A 20,528-nucleotide genomic window follows, 5' to 3' on the forward strand; every position below is an offset into this window, starting at 1 on the left:
GAGTGGAATATTTGATTGATTCCCTCAAATAGACAAACCTGTGTTCCTGAAACAACTACATCATTTTTGTTCATTTGATACTGAAGGAACAGATTTCAGTGAATCATTGGCTTTTAACTCACTAATTCTTTATTTTTTCAGGTAAATTTAAGCATTTAGATTCACTAGGCTTTATAATTTCCCATCTTGCATTATCTACACCTGCTTAGCATTAGAGCAGGGAATAATTACTGTTTCTGCATCACACTTTGCACTGTGTCTGGGTTTCAGGGTGGGTTGTAAAAGCCAGTAGGAGTTGCTCTCAGCATCATAATGTTATGTTTCATAGGTATAGAAATTTTTTGAAATGAAGCTTGATAATTCCAGGTTAACTAAGACTTTGAGGTTAAAAGTAGTGCCACCATGTTACTAATGCACCATTTTGTTTATTACTATTTATAACCCATCCATTTCCATTTGCAAGTCAAAATCAAATAACAAAAAAAAAGATATTGAAGAAAACCACAATAGTTCATCTAAAGGAAACATCAGTAATAGGTTATTCTAAGCAATCAAATGAATAAACTACTGCAAGTGGCTACATACATGAAATGTCTCTTTCCGGCGCTACTCAGATAATTTCCAAATAGTTAATCCTTTTCTTTAGAAGTATGTTAATTTTAGCTTTTCGTTTTGACTATTTAATACAAGACAATCTAATGAACAAGGAACATGCATTGTACTATTTCTTCACTATTTGTTGTTGCCTCTGTTTGAACTAATGAGCAATACACTACTAAGTAAGCAGATATATAAATTGTGAATTCGATAAAAGTGAAATGATAAATTTGGCAAATAGAAACTGATTGCTGGAGACTATATAAAATCACTTCTTATGCATATGTGATATATATATATCGCTTCATATTCTTATGCATATGTGATATATGTATCACTTCATATATATATATACACACACACACATATTTGGTGATATATATATATCACCAAAAAATTTACTGGGTTAAAAACCACCCTTTATTTCACAGGTCTGGGGTTGGAATTTGAGGTTGAGGTCATCGGGTCTGGGTACTTCTGGCCTCTGTTGAGCTCGTTCACATGTCTGCAGAAAGCTGCCAGTTTGGCTGGGTGCTGGCTGCCGAGCTTGTTTCTGCTTCTCCTGGTTTTGATTCATCACTGAGCCAGAGCTGATCACATGGCAGTGGAGGGTTCATGAGAGAGAACACAAAAGTGTATGTCTCTTGAGGGCTAAGCTCGTGACTGGCACCAGCACGTCTGAAACATTCTACTGGTCAAAGCAAGTCACAAGGCCAGTGGACATTTAATAAACCCTAACTCTTGGTGTGAGGACCTGAAAAATCACATTGCACAGGAGTTTGTATTCAGGCAGATTAATCATTTCTATTATTTTTGCAAAAAATCTACTATAGTGAAAAATTAATCCAATGAACAATTATAGTGTAATCATTAGAAATGAGCATGAATAAAAACACTGAAAAAAAAAGATAGAAGGGGATTACTGAATAAAGAAAAAATCATTTTAACTTTTAAAAACCAGATTATGTGATTTACTGAAAAAAATACCTCTATGGTCGGGAATCAGCTTGGGCTTTATTACTCAGTGGTAGCAAGGGAAACACAAACCATGGGGAACTGTGAGGGCGTCTCAATCAGAGGATGTTAGAAAGATGTATAATAGAATTTGGGTTTGTGTTAGGTGATTTGGGGGACAGTTTAAAGAAGGAAAGCTTAGCTCTGGGTTGGATGCTGTCAGGGAACAGGGTGTCTTAATAAACCTTATCTAGAAGAAGGAACAACGAAAGTAAGCCAGAGCATAGAGCTGTAGTTGATAAAGAAATGGAAGTCACTCACGTTAGCCAGGCTTGGGAGGATGTTTGATGTTTCGGTGGTTTGCACAGAACCTCAGTTTGTACCTAGACAAATGCAGTATGCATAATAGACTTGATTTATTATAATTTTATATTAGGCTCCAGGTCATGGTAACATTTTTACATTCCCAAGGAAATATTTTCTCATCATCCCCCTTCAAATTATTTGCTGCTTATCTTGTACAGCTGTATTTGTTTCATCCACTGCCTCTCAATCTCCTTGGTTAAAACATTTAGCAATGTTATTAAAATTAAGATTTTCACTGTTTACAAGAATACATTGCATTAAATTAGGATCATTTTATATGTGGTGTTATATCGCGGTCCTAAAATGAGCTTTTAAGCATTTTATCATGAAAAAGAGAATGATTAGTCCAAATCTCAACAAGACACTAAATCATTGTGCATATAGAGCTTCAAGAGTGATCATTTAAATTTTCTTTGGAACAGTTTGTCAGTGGAAGAAACAACTTTATTTACAAGTCTCTTTTTTTCCTCCAAATTTTATCAAATTTTTAGAGATTTAGTCATGTTGGTCATTTGGGAATGGACGACAACAAGACTAAAAATAGCCCTGTAGGTGGCAGCCAAACTCTAAATATGAATTAAAATTTTCTGCTTGTTACAGTTGATTGCTAGCCTTGGAAAGCACTTTTTAAAAAGCCAACATACTTTATAATATTCTCTTTACCACTATTTTGCAATATGTCTGAATTAAATCTTTTGTACAGTCATTTAAGATGCACTGTATAAAACCTTTCAAAAACTAAAAATAAGAGAATTATGAAGTGTAATAGGATAGTACATCTAAATCAATTGGATTAGAAATATGTTTGTTACAATTCTAATCTATGAGTTATACGCACTTAATGTAATAAGTGCAGTAGAAAAATAATCTATTTTACTTAATATTTATCAAGTAAAGAATATATTAAATGCAATTTCTTTTCAGAGTGGTAAGTATAAGTTACCACTTAGAATGTTGCTTTAATGAGGCATTGACTTAATTTTTAACATGTCTGTGAGAGGATAATTATTGATTTCACATACTCAGAAATATGACTCCTTCTAATATTCATATCTTAAGGAAAAAGAATATACAATTTGCATTTGAAAGTGCATTAATAACTTGATATGTATTATATAATACATATTTTCAGATGTAAAATATTCTATTTGTAAATGTTGGTCTTCTAAATCTGTGTTCACAAATTCCAAAACCCATAACATTCTATATACTTCAAAAAATTCAATTTTTGCCAACATTAGCTACTATTATACAGAAAGAAAACAAAACAAAAACCTGGTAAACAAATACTGGTGGGATGTCAGAATATTGTACAAGAGAAGAAAAGTTCAAGAAACAAATTTTATAGAGTTGTTTATCAAAAGTGACTCAAAGGAGGGAATTAATTATTGAAACTTTGTAGACACTCTGCTTAATGTTTAAAAATATCCTATATTATAGGTACCATAGGATTATTAAAAATATTTAATGATGTAAATGACATGAGTGCTGACCAGTTAGAAGTGACGCTGGCTGAAAACAACATGTGTGGGCATACTAGCATGGACCAGCCTACGATCACCCAGGTATTATTATACCTGTTGGAGATTCTGAAAATAAGACTCACAGAGTCTAGCCTATTATCCAAATAACCATTAAAACTAGAAACTAGGCTGATATGATTTCACTTTTGTTGTCTTTCTATGAAAATTTAGATTTGTATATGATACCATGTACATATGTGCAACAGAGGACTTTTTGTTGCTATTGTGGTTGCAAAAGCAGAATTAAATTAACCAAAGGAATTTATAAACAAATGAATCACACGACTCGCTCTAATTTCTTATGGCCCTCGTCTGTTTTCCTCAGGTCCACTTGAGACAACTTCCGAAATTACATAGTATTTTAATTTAATTGCTCAGAACCCAGTATCGTTCAAATTGAAGACCTTATGTCGGCTTTTGATCTCAGGTAAAAATGCATGAAATGCAAATACTATTTGCCATAGTGATGTGGATTGTGGTGCAGCAACTGAAAAAAAAATCATAGAATTTCAGAAGAGAAGAAAGTGAACTAGACTTATTTTGGGATGAATAGTAATAATAATATGAAAGTGATCCAGTTTGCATGGTGGTGCTGGTGAGGAAGTGGGTGGATTATCCCACTGTTATTACAGGATGCGTCAGAGCGTATTAGATGCCTGCCTAATGTTCATTGCACCCTTATTTTCTAACTGAACTCCATTTTTAGCAGGAGTTAATCTGCAACTATAACACATTTCAAGCCTTCTTTGCAGCTAACTGGGGCCTTCTATCCCTTCAAAACAGAAAAAAAGAATAATTCTTCCTAGCCCTGGACTTCATTTAATATTTATTGAGCCTCTAATACATTCTAGTCATTATCTATGTAGAGTATGGTGTACCAGGCTAAATTTTTAAAATGAAAATAGATTCCAGTCGATTTTCAGGAAAACTTTATTCCTTCGAGAGAACTGAGTGGGTAGGAAAATTCATCCTGAGGTGTATGTAGTAAGTGACATTTTTGACATCTGCCTTTCAGCGCTTAAAGAATTCCTCATTTTAATTATTGCATGTAAGTAGCTGTTCTGGGAAAAGTAACCACAATCTGATTCCTACTATTGAGGTTACTTTTGTATATTATCTAGGGGGAAATAATAGTTTAGACTGACTGTAGGGTTTTTTGAGGGCATAAAATAATGTAATATTCCTGGCTACACATGTGTACCTGCATGCGTTTCTTGTTTTTGTCTTTTTAAACTATTTTCTTTCCATAAAACGCAAAACATGCATGATACTTAAAACATGGTTTTGCAGGGCTTCCCTGGTGAGGCAGTGGTTAGGAATCTGCCTGTCGGTGCGAGGGACATGGGTTCGAGCCCTGGTCTGGGAGGATCCCGCATGCCGCGGGGCGGCTGGGCCCGTGGGCCACGGTTGCTGGGCCTGCGCGTCTGGGGCCTGTGCTCCGCAATGGGAGAGGCCGCGATGGTGAGAGGCCCGCGCACCGCGATGAAGAGCGGCCCCCACTTGCCGCGGCTGGAGAAAGCCCTCGCACAGAAACAGACCCAACACAGCCATGAATAAATAAATAAATAAATTTTTAAAAAACACATAGTCTTGCAAAACTATTTTAATTGTTGCCATAATATACTGATGATAGAGGTGGAAAAAGTAAGTTCTTTAATAAATGCTTCTTATAGATTCTCTGTATTTTCTATTCTCTTGTGAATAACTATTCTGTTGTGTTTTCTTTGATAGTAAAGAGATACTAATTCATCCTCTGTGTAGAAACCTGTTAACCCGAAACAAATAGACTGCTAGATATTTCTCCAGCAAAGATGGGTTCATTTGGGATCAGCAGAGAATTACAATTTGAGTTCTGCAACCCTGCAAATTGCCACAAGGCATAGGGAGGAGAATGCTTTTCAAGAGAGGAAAAGGAAGTTGGCCTTGTGGGTGGGGGTGGGGGCGGGGCAGGGAGCTACATTAAACAGAGTGCGTGGCTCTTCTTTGGCTGAGCCCTTGCCAGGAAAGAAGAGTCTTTCTCCTTCCTGTTGGGCTCTGCTGTCATCACAGGGTCTGAGGCTCTCCCTTCTGGTCTCCCAACTCTCTTTAATTGAGGTTTCTGTCTGTTAATTTTTTACAAACCCTTTATAAAATTGAAGACTGCTTTCTTTTCCTTTATTTAATAATCTCCATAGATTTATCCATCTTAGTAGGTATGATTTTATGGTGCTTGTTAACTTTTCAAATTCTTCATCGGCCTCTTCAATTTTAGCTGTCAGAAATAAATATTGTATTTATCATTGTCAATTTTTTAAAAAGTTATTTAAAATGAATCCAGCTTCTTTAGTGGATATTTTCTTGTACTACCAATGCATGCCATATCAAAAATATTGATAAAATGCAATACTTTTACATTTATCAATTAATCATTTCCCAAAGTAATATCTTTTCTAATCTATAGAAATCTGTGTTTATAGTCACCATAAACATCTAAAAAATGGCACTTCATTTTTTCTTTTAGTATTTGGGATATATCTACAGAGTAATACGTATTTAAATTTAGCTTTAAGTATGCTTTAAAATTTTTGTGTTTACCCTTTAATTTTTTTTTTAAGTTATTACTCTTCCTAAAACTGTAAGTTCAGAAGAATCTCAAAGAATGTATCTGGGGAAGTACCTTTCTAGGCTACAATTTTTTTATCTGGAAGACTAAGAAGTCGGATTAGATGAGCTCTCAGATTCCTTCCAGCTTTTGGTTAGAACATGTCAAAAATGAAGGAAACTCATTTTGTTTTTTCTGATATGTTAAATTTATGTTTCTCTTGTCTTTCTAGATTATACCACATTTACTTCTTTGGCTTTTAGGTTTTCTTTTGTAGTCTTCCTCACCACTCTTTTCTAATTTAGAGGCATTCCCATTTATATTTCAGCTCCTTGTGTAGGTTCATTGTAACCTTGCTACCTTAATAAGAGTAGGATGGCTTTGGGTATGGCCCCAGGGCTATGGTGAGAGAAAATCAGAGGGTCTCACTTGAAAGAATTGGGATGTTACATTTTATTTCTGGGAGGCAGTGATTTTGCCAGAGGGAAGGAGTCATTCTACTTTAGCAGGTTTTTTTTTTTTTTTTTTTTTTTAATATTTCTTTCCATCTTTACCCTTGGACTCTAGTGCCTGAACCTACAAGTCTGCTAAATCCTTCCATGATTTTTTATCGCGCTACATACAACATTCTTTCAAATGCAAGGTCAGAGTATAAGTCTCTTTTGATATCATGGTTGTAAAATGAGAAGTGGTGCTTATTTCAGATAAAACCTCTTTTTACCTTCCACAAAAGCTTTATTCTGTCACACATAATATCTGATTTTTACATGTCAGTAAAAAAAAAAAAAAAAAAAGAATAAAACTGAGGAGATGGAGTAATAATGTTTGTAACTATTGAAATCACAGAAATGCATGGCTGGATGATACATTGACAGGTCATTTATTTCACCGTCAGATACATTTGCTGTTAAATCAACCAGGGAAATAGGTCTAAAATCTTTTTATGCTGCCCTGTGGAATCAAGGCCTAATGCTTCTTTTTCAACATTGTTAAGTCATCAATTTAGGCTTTTAAGTATATTTCAGTCATTAGACCTTCAGCATATAGGCCTTTTTTTAAAAGACTGGTAAATATTAACTGAGCACGACTCCGTAACACATTCAAATTGTAATTTCCTTCATGCTTTGAGGGCATTTGGAGGAGACACTTGCACATTTTCTTTTGAATCCTCATCTCTCAAGTTAGTCCTGCTTGATTAAGATCTAGGTATGAAGTCCCAACTCCTGACTCAAAGTTCAAGGTTTATACAAAAACGATTTCATTCTTGAAGTTTGGAGAACTATGAAATTGATAAAGCCCTTATTTCCTCTTCTCTTAACTGATTACAAAATAAATTGTATAAAACAATATAATTGTATATAATTGTATTGTTTGGCCCATAACATATAGAAATGTTATTTGCCAACACCAGCACGAAGGAGGTGAGTGGGAGCAAAGTTGTATTGGGCTAAGGAAATGATACCAGATGGTAACTCAAATCCACAGGCACAAGTGAAGAGAACCAGAAATGGTGCATAAGAAGATATAAATACATATATACATGTTATAAATATATATCTGCTCTCCTTTCTTTCCTCAGCTCCTTTAAAATAAATGAAATTATATAAAGTAATAATTATAACAATTTATTGTTGTATTTGTATGATATACAGATGCAACTGAATAACAATAATACCACAAAAAATCAAGCTCTTCAGAATTAATGCTTCTATATCTCAATGGAATTAATCCAGTGTAAATCTAGAGTAGATTCTAAATTAAGATATATATAAAAATCCCCAGAGCAACAACTAAGAAAATCCTTTTTTCAAAAGTGAAAAAATATTAAAGAAATTAGAATGTTACATTAAAAATATTCACTTAGTGCAAAAATAATGTAAAGGAGGAATAGAGGAACAAAAAAGATGTAAGACAGAAAACAGAAGGTATGTGGCAGATGTAATGTAACTCTATCAATAAAAACTTAAATGTGAATAAATGAAACAATCCTATATATATATATAAATTTGCTTAGTTAGATACCGAACTGGTATAATGACCTATACAGGATAATAAAACCATAAAATTTGGGTTTATCTTCTTTACCATACAGAAATCATTTCCATGAGACAGTAATCATTTGCATCTCATCAGTTTGTTTTTTCAATATCTAGCCTAATATTAATAGGATATAGAATGTTTCCATTAGAGATTCAGATGACTCAAGTGGCTTTGTTAAACAGTGTTCTAGTATCACATGAAAAGAGTTTGCGATCATTCTTTTACCTTGATTTTTAACATTTAATATTACCTACTGTTATTTATTGATATGCAGCTTCATCTAAGAAATGAGGTGGCCAGAAGCAAGCGTTCCTTGATACTAATCCACCCCCGTCACCACGACACAGACTCAGACCCCAAAATATTTATGTATAGATGATAGATGGACATGCAGAGTTTTGAAACGAATGCTGGTCTTCCTTTATGGCTGAAGGATTATAGTTGAAGTTATTTGGAAGTACAGTGTGTCTGTTCTCAACATATAACCTCAGCCCCTAAACCATCCTCCTTTGTCCTGCTTTGTAATATTGGAGCTGGACCTTGTAATCAGTTCTCCTTTAACACTTGGCATAATGTTAAACATTATAATAGAAGGCTCTCCCACAGGGGAGAAGACCCCCTCTTCCAGAAACCAGTGGTTTTCCCCTTTTGCTATAGTGATATGCAGCTGAGCTGCCATTCTCATGTGGGTCACTCAATAGTGTGTCCCCTGTGGAGTGGCTTCTTAGCACGTTTTGCCAGAACTCCAGATGCAGCTTTCTCATGAGATTTGTTCTCACCTCAGAGGTAGCCACGTCCAGCAAGTTTCAGTGCCCTGCTCCCCATCCTCTTCAGCTGGTGGCTTCCTAGTAGTGTTGCTGGAATTCCTTTGTGCAGTTAGTTTCTGCTGGCCAGGCGTGGTGTGCAACACCTCGGTGAAATACTCTGCCCTCCAGTGGGAGACAGTTGCACCTTCTCCAACTGGTTCTGAACATCAGTCTGGGTGGCTTTCTTCCAAGTTTCTCTTCCTTGAATACTCTCTTTTAGTCCTAGAGGTAGTGACTGCCACTTACATCTGCTTTTTCTGTATTCTTTAGATTCTCTTTACCATTCTTATTGGTAAATTCCCTCTTATGAATTAATAATTCTTCATATTCAAATTTCCCAGTGCAAATTACTGGTTTGGTTGCTGCCCGCCAGCTGACACTGGCTGATATAGATGCAGATTTTTGCAGGGAAACAGCAGGAAGATGGACCCACCCTGCCTGACAACATCCTGAAAGAATCCACTCTTTGCACTTGGTCCTGCGCTTGAGGGGAGGTGTCTAAGTTCTCTTCTTTAAGCTTTCGACAAATTTCATTACACTTTTCTTTCAGTAAAGTTATTGCATACCAGCCACCTCTCCCACCCCCGGCAAAGAAAAAAGGTCTGTGGTTTTGCGGGGATAATGGAGCCACCGGGCCACAGTGCGGAAATCCAGGCACTGACCCTTGACCTCGGGCCACTCCCCCATCTCTCAGGCGCAATGTCTGTGGGCACAGATGGGTAGGACATTCTAGAACTCGGGGATAAGAGGGTCATGCAGCTTCCGGGACCATCAGCAAGAAGGACAATACCAACCCGCACAAGAAAAAGTCCAGGAAGTCCTCAGAGACACTGACCTTCAGGAAGCCCACGGACATGCACCAGGAAGTCTAAGCACCGCTCTACTCTGGCAAGAAGGATGCATCTCCACTGTCACCCAGTGACCCTGGTCAAGGCCACCGCACAGTTAAGGCCAAGTTGGGCCCCAAGAAGGCGTGGTCCTGTAAGTGGATGCCATTCACCAACCTAGTCTGCCAGGACGGAGCCACGTTCTTCCACTGGCGACAGGCAGCTGAGGAGGGCAAGGACTACCCCTTCGCCCGGGGGGTCCATAAGACTGTGCAGGTGCCAGTGTATTCAGGGCAGGGGTACTAGCTCTATCTTTACGACAACTCCTGAACAAAGGCAGAAACGACCACTTCTTTGACCTCAGCCGCCGCTTTGACCTCCGTTTTGTCATTAGCCACGATCGGGATGACCACCAGCAGTTTAAGAAGAGGTCTGTGCAGGACTTGAAGGAGCGGTAATACCATATCTGTGCCAAGCTGGCCAACATGCACGTCATGCCAAACACAGACCTTAAGATACCAGGGTTTGATGCTGGGCACCTGCAACGGCGGAAGGAACAGCTGAAGCGTTGCCGGTCACAAAGCCTCAGAGCAGGTGGCGGCGGAGAAGTACCCGCTACGTAAGCTGCGCCAGATCTAGTCCCGGCAGAAGGGGCGCGAGGAGCGTAGCCAGGACTCGCTGAAGCTGCTCACTGCCGCAGACCCCGCTGCGGAAAAAGGACCCCGAGAAGCAGCTGCCCCAGGAAAAGGAGGCCGAGAAGCCAGCTGTTCCTGAGACGGCAGGCGTCAAGTTTCCAGACTTAAAGCCTGCAGGCTTCTCCCCGCGGAGCCAGCAGATGAAGCTGCCAAGGTGCGGGCCAGAATATCAAGGCCCTGGAACAGGTGCTGGGTGTGGAGCTGAGCCTGACACCCGCGGAGGAGCTGGTGCGCATGCTCTACGAGCTGAGAACGAACTAGTGCGGCTGAACGAGCCCAGGCAAGTCTGCGCCAACTGCGAGGATGAGCTGCAGGTGCTGCGGTCCCTGCAGGAGGCTCTGGTCGGGGCTGGGTGCTGGGAGGCCGCCACGCTAGCGTCCTCCCGCCCGCGGTGCCGAACCCGGCCTCGACCCTGACCCCAGCGAGGACACCGTCATCGACCATCGTCGTGTGTCGGGCACACCCTTCGCGCCCACGAGGAAGCGACGGGAATCGTCTCCAGCTCCTCTTCTGTGAAGGAGGCGGAGAAGCCATGCGAGGCCATGCGTGGTGTGGGATGCTGCTGCGTAGAGCTGGTGAGTTGGGGAAAAAACCAACCCCAAAACCTTTTTACCTAAATGAAGACTGTAAGGGAAGTAACTTTGCACATCAAAGTATGCAGTGCTGCTTCATATTTATGTAAATATTCTATGTTTATGTAAATATTTGTTTTTTCAGTAATTAGCTTATAATAGTTCATCTATGCAAACTTATTTTTAAAAAGTTTTTTATTCCCTAAAAATTTAGAGTACCGGAAAGATTCACGATGAATTGCACATGTTATTGTGTAGTGGTGTTTATTACATTTCCTACTGAAGTGTCTTATTCTCAGAGCGGAGGGAGCTAAAACCCTAGGGTAGAGTTGGAGGGAATCTTTTGCGTTTGAAGGTAATGGACATAATATTTAGTATTTTAGTTTATATTCTATTCCATAAAAGAGTCTATTCTGTTTTCATATGTAAAAATTATGCTTCAAGTTACCATTAAATTTCTTAGTATTTTCCTTAAAATTCCTAACACAATATTTAAGCTCCACGAAGATATACATGTTCAGCAGTGATTTTTAACTGTGACTTTCTACCTCCTAGTTGGTGGCCAAGTTCCCCCAGAAGTGCAAATTCCCTCGTATGATATGTAATGACTGTACCCTTGGAGAGTCTAAACACAGTTGCAAGCTGGTTCAATTCAGTTTTTCCAGCCTTACCTGCCTACTAGATAGCTTACCACCTGTTTTTTCTTGGGCTTAAAAGAATCCTTAAGCTTTTTAAAAAAATTTTATTGGAGTATAGTTGAATTACAATGTTGTATTAGTTTCAGGTGAAGAACCCTTAAGGTTTGAGAGGAGACATGTTAGGAAGAAATTCAGGTGGGGCATATGCAGTTTTGCAACACGGGCAGCTCTCCTTCTGGGTGGCTATTGGGCAAGGTGTTAGCTGATGATAAATTGAAATCTTCTGTAGATGATACCAGAAATAGTAATGGTTGTTCCATGAGCCAAACTTGATCGTGTGAAGTTTGGGTAGTTAGTTTGTGAGCTCTACTCTCTGTAGTCCTGTGGGGCAACTTGGTCCTTGAACAAGAGCAACGGTCTCTCTTGGTTGTCTTTCTTGGTGTGTACCTGTTAACCATTTCCTCTGGACATTCTTGCTGTCTATGATTGTGATCTATCGTTCTAATTTTCCTTCTTTTCTTTTGTTTTTATCTCTACCTCACCTTCCCTTCCCCCATTAAAAAAACAAAAAAACAAAAAAAAGAAGAAGGCCAGGACAATTATTTTATACTATGGAAAAATCTTTTCCTTGAATCTGCTCCCTTTGGTGGAAACCAACATTCTTTGAGTTCCCCAAAGTCTTAGGATTTTGGAGTAAATAGCTAGAAATGGAAGTATTTGGAAGCCATCTTTGTTTTTCTGTCCTGCCATAGACCTCACCTTAAGAAATAAAGACTCAATTTCCCTTTTGCATTGTCAGAAAGAAAATAGGAAGATATGAGGAGAAAAGAACAACCCAGTTTCATAACTCTAAATTGCAACCCCGCTATAGCTTGGTATTTCAGATATTGTTTGTATGTTTCCAGTTGGATTGCAAATTGCATGAAGGGAGGCAGAATGCAAAATAAAGGTTTTTTTTTTTTTATTTGGTAGAACTTTGCCAAAAACAATGTTACTAATTTCTGGGGGTTGGGGGGTGGTATGTGCCCCCTTTTAATAACTCATTGATTCTGAAAGATTATTTTAGAAACAAGGGCATCTAATCCAATGTTGGGAGACCTTAAAGTCTGCTTTTCCTTGGAGACATAAAGACTGTTTTCCATGGCTGTCACTGCATGATAGCAGATGTTATCAGGCCACACTAGAATCATGCAGTTAATTTTTACCTTGCTTTCATTGTGATTTTACTTAGAAACCTCTCATGTAATAACTGTTTGAGATAGCTGCTATGTAATCAGAAATATAGCCTCTTAAGCTTTTTAAGTGCTATAGAACTTTAATTTGTAGTTTGTGAAATAGTGCTTGTAATGATCATTAATGTTTTATAACTTGAGGAGGAGAAATCACAAACTAGAAACTGCAAGATTAAGTAAAAAAAAATAAAGACCTCAAGCTCTTCTCACTTCATGGGGTTAAAGATTGTAAAGAAATCTCATGTCTATAAGAAACATTCTGCAAATAATAAATTTACCAAAATTTAGTATTTCCATTTTACAGGTTGTCTAATGAGTTGACAACATTAACATAATACTTCCAAAAATAATTTATGTTTTCTTCCTAGCTTTTGATTTGCATTATTATTCTATCATTTCTTGAATCTCGAAACATATGGCTTTGATACACTCTACAGAATTTTCAGCCTTGTGACTATTTAAACAAATCATAGGCAGTGGGGTGTAAGTGATGCCATTATTTAGATGGTTTATTCTAAAATTTGTACCATTCAAGACGTAAAAGCAAAAAAAATCTCCTCAAGAAATAAACACTTGCCCAAGAGATATCAACACTAATACTCCTGTCCTGTCTCCCGATCATAGTCACGGTCTGAAAATGACACAGACTCTCATAGCATAACTAGATCCAGACTCTTGTTCTAATTTGGACGGTTTCTATCATTAGAAAAAATATACAGACAACATTCCTTTAGAGACAGCGTTTATCATTGATAAGGGAATGTGAAATACAGAGTCATTTGAATGAAGCTGAATATTTTGCAGTGATGTACATCTATTCACTTTTCTTAAGTACAGTGACTTAGTCTCCTCACTCAGATTACCTTTAGACTCTATGTGTTTGAAATACCATGTCTGCCTTAGGTAATTTGAAAAGGAGCGTGCATCGAGAGTGTAAACAGTTCAGCAATAGTCCTTCATTTCAGTATCAAACAACTGTTTCCACAGTATGTATGTGTGCATTTGTGTGTGTGTGTGTGTATATATATATATTTCAAGGTAACCGTTTTGAAAGTAGTTTTTTTGGGGACTGAGAAAACTTGAAATAAATTTTAAAAACATATTTTAATGACATTTGAGAGTAATTATGGAAATTCTTCCTTCTAGGAGAAAAAATAAAAGCACCTTGAGAGCTTCATACACATTAAAGTTACTATAGCATTTGAATACAAATTTCTAGTTACATAAAATACGGCTTTATATAACTGCTAAATTTAGGAGTTTCTAATCAATATAAAAAGCATTGCAAAAGAAGGTCCAGAAGACTATGTATGAACTTCTGGATTCTGATATTTGAAAATCGCTAGAATCCACTCATATTAAGTTGTTGAGTCTGGTTAGAAAAAAAAATGTACCATTTAAATATTTGAATTATAGGGAAGTGCTTCTTTTTTGAGCCATAGTAAGCAGATTAAAATTTATCCATTTTTTAAAAAAAGGAATAAATTTGGTTTATTTCTTTTTAAAGGAAAGAAATGTTTAAACTTTCAGTTTATGTCTTTACTCTTTAGAAAAAAGTCTGAAATGGGCAGTAAACACAGAATGTATATGTCAGTTATAGTTCAGTAAAGCTGGGTAAAAATCCCACAATACTATCCACTTGAAAAGATTTTCAGAGGACATTTCATTACTTCTCTGGCCAGTCTGAACAAGCAGAGACGGAGCAGCCCCGAGTACACTGTCCCCTTTAGAGATTGTTCATGCTCTCTATGGCTGTGCCTACTGTGTGCTATTAGACAAAAAGCTGCCCAGAAGAGGCCTGACCAGGCCAGGTCCTTTATGCTTTTTAGACTCTGTTAAAAGAGTAACTAAAGCAAATATAATGGTCCCTGGCTGGGATAGCCCTGGGCAGAACTGTGACATAGAGGAGCTCCCCTCTACTTCCCTTTCTGAAATGCTTTCTGCCCTTGAAGTCTCCGTGGCCTCATTTGGCAGCCCAGTTGCCCAGTTCTCTCTCCACTCTATTTCTTTCCCAAACTTTTCATTCTAAAACTCCTCATTGTCCTTAGCCTTGAATGCCTTCCTAGGTAGCTTAGTATTTAAGTAAGAAACCAATAAAGGCAGCAGTGGTTAATCAGTGGTTTCTTGTGAAACCACTTTTGAAAGTAAAAGCATTTTTAATTCTGGCATTCAAATTCTAAATTAACTAAAGTGGAAGATTACTGACATTGGTCACCAAACCAGAGGACACAACATTTTGGGGGCAGAAGAACTTTTTCTGGCAGTTGTCCCATTATACCACATGTCTGCTCAGGTCGGTGTGGGATACACAAAGCCTCACACATGCAAATACTTGCAAAGTCTTTTTTTTTTAAGAGTATAGGTTATAAACAGAGGAGAGGGGAATCATTTTCTTATCCTTAAGAGGAATGCTCACATTTTTCTACAAATCTATAACTTTATATATTTGGCATGTATTCAGATTAAGCAAACTTTGATAGGGATCTATGATGTACGTGGCTTTGTGCTAGGCACTTTGATATTTTTATATTATGCATAAAGAAAATACATGTCAAATCTTTACCTTATAATATACTAGTGACTATTGGCTCAGATAATAGTACAGTGCAATAGAAAGAACTTTTTTCTTATAATGATATTCACGTCTTTACGTTACAGTTGACCCTTGAACAGTGGGGGGGTTAGTGGCACCAACACTTCTCCCCCTCCCCCTTACAGTGGGACATCTGTATATCGCTTTTGACTGCCCAGAAAGTAACTATCAATAGCCTGCTGTTGACCGGAAGCCTTACCGATAACGTAAACATTTGATTAACACATATTTTGTATGTGATATGTATTACATACTATATCTTTACAATAAAGTAAGCCAGAGAAAAGAGAATGTTATTAAGACAATCATAAGAGAAGATACATTTACAGTCCTATACTGTATTTATCGATAACCTAAGTTTATTTCGTCTGGTTACAAAATGAATCCTTTGTGTGTCAGTACCGGCGTCAGCGTTGTCTTATATGATACAAAACACTGTGGATGTTATACGTATTACTAACACTGGGCATCAAAAATGAAAAGATAATGTGAAAGAGAAATTCATATTTATTTACAGGTATAATGATTTATACATTGATAATTAAAGAAGCCGCAGTACGATTGCTTTATGGTGGTAGCCTAGTGCAGTCTGTAAGATTGCTTCATGGTAGCCACCTATAAAGTAATGAATGAATCTTTATACAATTTTTATGGCACATAGTATTACAATCATATTCATAATATAGTATTAAAAACATTGCTACATTAAAAACACTTACCTTTGATGATAGGCTGATACACAGTTTCTCCATTTATAAGGGAGGCATACTGTATGGTAATGTAATTCTTTGAATGTAAAGTTATAAAACATGCAAATACTATGCCATTTTATATAAGGGTCTTGAATGTCCAGGGATTTTGGTATCTGAGGGGGATCCTGGAACCAGTCCTCTGATACCGAGGGATGACTGTACAGGATGCAAAATTAAAGATGTAGAAAGAAAAATAGTTACTGAATTAAAAATTAGAGGCAACAACTAATGACACAGGAGGAAGTAGAGGACTTTGGGAGGTGGAAAAGCAAAAGCATGCCAAAATTGGGGAAACTGAAAGCATTTGAAATGGTTGTAGCATACAATAAACTAGAAAAGAGAGAGGTGAACCTGGGCAGGTCATCAGGAACCAGATTAGAAAATATTTAATGAACTATGAAAAGGTTTCGGACTTTATCAGAAACACTTAGGGTTTTAAGTAGGAGAGTAACATGATTTTTAAATTTGTTTTTAAAAAATATTCTTGTTGTAGTGAAGATAGTGGATTGAGCTGGAACAATTCTGGATGCAAAGAAACAAGTTAGAAGGCTGTTGAAGTAACTTAAACTATAGCTTATGGCTATAGAACAAAAAAAGAAAAGAAGTTTGTGAATTTGAGAAATACTTAGGTGGTAGAATACACTTGCAATGAAGGAAGGTCGAAGAGTCGAGGATAATACCCAATTTTCTTGTTTGAGCAACTGAGTCACTTACTGAAAAATGGCAGAAGGCACCCATCTTTTGGAAGAAACAACATGAGCTCAATTTCGGAAATATTAAGTTTGACATGTACATGAGAAAATTTAAATGGAGAGGAACATGGAGAATTTGGGTAGATTTATGGAGCGAGTGTTGGGCTGGTGGCATATGTGAGAATTCTCAATATGTTGGTGATGTTTGAATTTCTGAGAATGAAAAGAAGAATAAAAAGTGTGTTTACAGTAGCATCTGAGAAATGCTGAGAAATGGCATTTGGGGGATTGTAGAAGAAGACAAACAGCAGTGTGCAGATAAATAAAAAAACAAAGTAACAAAGCTGATTCATGGATTTGTAGCCTTTGCCAATTTCCATGGGTAAGCATTCCTGCTGTTACTTATTTTTGAGCTACCAGTGTTAACATCCCCTTGAAGCTGGGAAAAGGTGCATGCAATTAGCTCTCATGAATTGGTGCAAGCTGGTTTCTTTATATCCCGGAGAAACCTAGAAGCAGAAGCAGAGTAGGGAAGCATGAGCAGTGAGGAATTAACAATCAGTGCATGTAGAAATAATCCTTTAGAGAGAGATGGGGAGGGCAGGATACATTTTGTTTTTGATTGGAGGAAGATCTGAGTAGATTGATTTATCTATCTATCTATCTATCACTAATTTAATAAGAAAATGCATTTGATAGATTTTCATAACTGAGAAATTTAGTGTAAAGGCAGAAGGAAAAGGACCGGTTGGGAATTGTAAGCCATGGAGCAGAAGAGGTGACTGTGCTGGCCCCAAGCAACTCCGTGGTGCTGGGATTTCAAAATCCTCAGAAACTTGTGGCCAAACCTCCATCATCACCTTGCCGGGACTTTTTCAAAGACTGTTCTCCTAAAAGCCTCTGTCTACCAGCATGCCTGACAAAGGCATAGTGTGGTCTGGCTGCTTCCCAGGGCTCTTGAGAAACACCAGGGCATTTGGGGAGGTTAGCTCTCCAACGTGCACCTGGGCAGTGTACTCAGCTGGCCCTCCTTGTCTCTTCAGAAATGAGGACACAGAAGAGAGAGAAATGCAGAACTAGAAACCATTTGGCTTCCGGGGAGATGTCACTTTGGTAATGGGAATTAAAGTAAGATACGGGACCTGACTCTCTAAAGAAGAGTTAATATTAAAGTTCAAGTAAGTTGTCTCACTTTTCATTCTTCCATTTTCTCAAAAAAGCTGAGGCTGCATTTAACCTGGATCAAAGCCATAAAATATAGACAAGTCATTTCTTTAAGAAAATTTATTCGTAGCTCTAGAGCAGAATTAGGGAACTCATACCACATTCATTTTAATAAGGCCTGTTGCTGCAACACTGTTTCTGGATTTTCAAAATCCAGCCAACATGGATATCTCTGCTACTCTGTTTTGGCCTACACAGCAGTTTCTCTCTCAGACGAGCTTTCTTTTCTAGGTTCAGGCTTGTTAACTGAGTCGATTTAAATGCTGATGAGAAGAAGCCAACAGAGTGAAGAGGGAATGCCTGGTTGAAAAGTGAAGTCTCTAGGAGCTGAATATGTGTATGTGGAGTTGGAGAAAATAAGCTCATAAGCACAAGATGAAGGTTTTGGATGGGAAGAGGGTAAGCTCTTCTCTTAAAAAGCAGAGAGGCAGGAGGGGATGAATGCAGATGCAGATGGGTTTGCATGTTTATTGCAAGAACTATAGAGGTTATTTTCTGACGTATTGCATATTTTGCAGCGAAATAAGTCAGATAAAATTTGAGGCTGATGAAAAGGTGATGAGGATTGGAACTGCACAGAGATTCCAAGTTGGAAATGTGTTGCTGGGAAGTGTTCCTTTGTTGAGGTCAGTGACCATAAATTAATAGAGGCACAAATCTATATGGTAAGGAGAAGGATATAACGAGAGGGTTGACCACGTGAGTAGGTGACTGAATGGAGTATAGTTGAAGGTTAGAGGAGATGAAATCACAGGAGTATAAGGTCAGGCTTATGTATCAGTAATAAATTTGGATATTGAAGTCACTGATGATGATGCTGGAAATTAGTTAAAGAGAAAGCCCATTAGTTTTCAATAAAAGGGTGATATTGCTAAGGAGGATAAAGGGCGTTGTGTGAGTACTGTGAGTCTAAAAGTAGCAGCTTGGGGTGGAATAACTCTGGGTGTAACTGGCTGATGAGAGGCAGTTGGTGTTCCTGCTGTGTACAGGTAATGCAGAAACTTCAAGGCAGTTGATATTTTGGGGATGGGAGTGAGCATGGGAATCAGATTCTGGTTAAATCTACAAAGCGAAGGTAATGTTCAGTGAAGTAGGACCCTAACTGCTATTTTCTGAAATTCAGATCATAGAGTTGTTATAATTTTCTTGGAATTTTTCTCCTTGTCTGAAGACTGATCTTATAGTTTTGGGTTTGGAACAGTCTCAGTGGATTTGTTTTTATAAAACTAAAAAATGTGGACACCCTGTACGAGGGCAGAATCCATACACACTATGTTCTCATTTTTTTTAATCCTTTGAATAAATACATTAATCTGTTGCTTTTGTGATGAGAGGCTTTGGGTGGGGGTGGGGAAGAGCAGAACTAGGATTTCAAAGGCATTAGGCACCTTGTGGAGAAGGATGGGTCTGAGAGGGCGAGGTGCTACAGAAGCAGGCCTAGGAATTGCTAAAGGACACACGTAGGTGTGATGTAATTTACTTCTAAACTTTAGACCTGTGTAAGCCTTAGGTTTGAGAGAATGAGCAGAGATTTTCAAAGACTGGCTAGTCTCTCTTTCGTAGTTATTTCTAAATTTTAGCCTCTGTGCCTTGTATTACAGCATTTAGTATCTCCACTTTAGTGGGCTGCTAAATGGATACATAGTTTTTATTAAAGCTGTAATCTGTTTGTCTCTTCAAAAGTATACCTCCTCATTTTCTTATTGCCTGTTATCACTGCCCTCCAGAAAAACTGGCACCTGTGCATTAACACCAAATGAATTCATAATGCGTCAACTATTACAGAAGTTAATAAGTTAATAATATTGATTACAAAAGGTGTTGCCTTTAAAAAGCATTTGTTTGAGAAGACTGTCAATGCACTTATGCATTTATTTAAACTTTATGAGCTGCTTTATTTAATACACCATAGTGGAGAACAAATGAACAATTAAGTAAAATCAATTATGTAAAGAAGCTCTTATCTTTCACCTGGTGAAAATGATTTTTAGAATGCAGATGGCACTTTAGATCATTCTTACTTAAGGTAGTTTATGTCCTCTGCATTTTGTGATAATGCATACAATTTCTCTAATGATGGAGACAGCTCAGAGATACAGGGGAGCATGCCGTAGGGTCATATGTGCAGTGACGGATATGCAGAATACCATGTCTGTGACGGGGAAGGAAGCCTTTGATCGTCCATAGAAGAGAAAAAGTGTGGAGCGTATTCAGGAAATGGGAACGCAAGAAAGGAGAAATACATTTACAAAGCATTATATTTTAAGTAATTTTTAAAAGTGAAATTTAAAAACCATAAGAAATATAACTTTATTTACCCCTGATAAATTTTACTCCTGTAAGTTTGGGTTGTATTTATTTAATGATTCATTGATTTTCATTTTTTAAGGTTGAAAGCTAGCTGAAGGTTCAAAATAATCTCAGTTCATAAATTGA

At 37.7% G+C, this 20,528-nt stretch overlaps 1 pseudogene across 1 annotated transcript; it reads left to right on the plus strand.

Annotated features, from left to right (window-relative positions):
* Positions 1-1,098: 1,098 nt before the first annotated feature.
* On the plus strand, positions 1,099-18,056 carry LOC309651591 (DNA methyltransferase 1-associated protein 1 pseudogene; annotated as a pseudogene). The gene is made up of 3 exons: positions 1,099-1,162; positions 3,358-3,482; positions 9,591-18,056. The product of its transcript is annotated as a DNA methyltransferase 1-associated protein 1 pseudogene (transcript).
* Positions 18,057-20,528: the final 2,472 nt, after the last annotated feature.

The sequence above is a fragment of the Balaenoptera physalus genome (assembly GCF_965194825.1).
Source record: "Balaenoptera physalus genome assembly, chromosome: 21".
In the NCBI taxonomy this organism is placed as follows: Eukaryota; Metazoa; Chordata; class Mammalia; order Artiodactyla; family Balaenopteridae; genus Balaenoptera; species Balaenoptera physalus.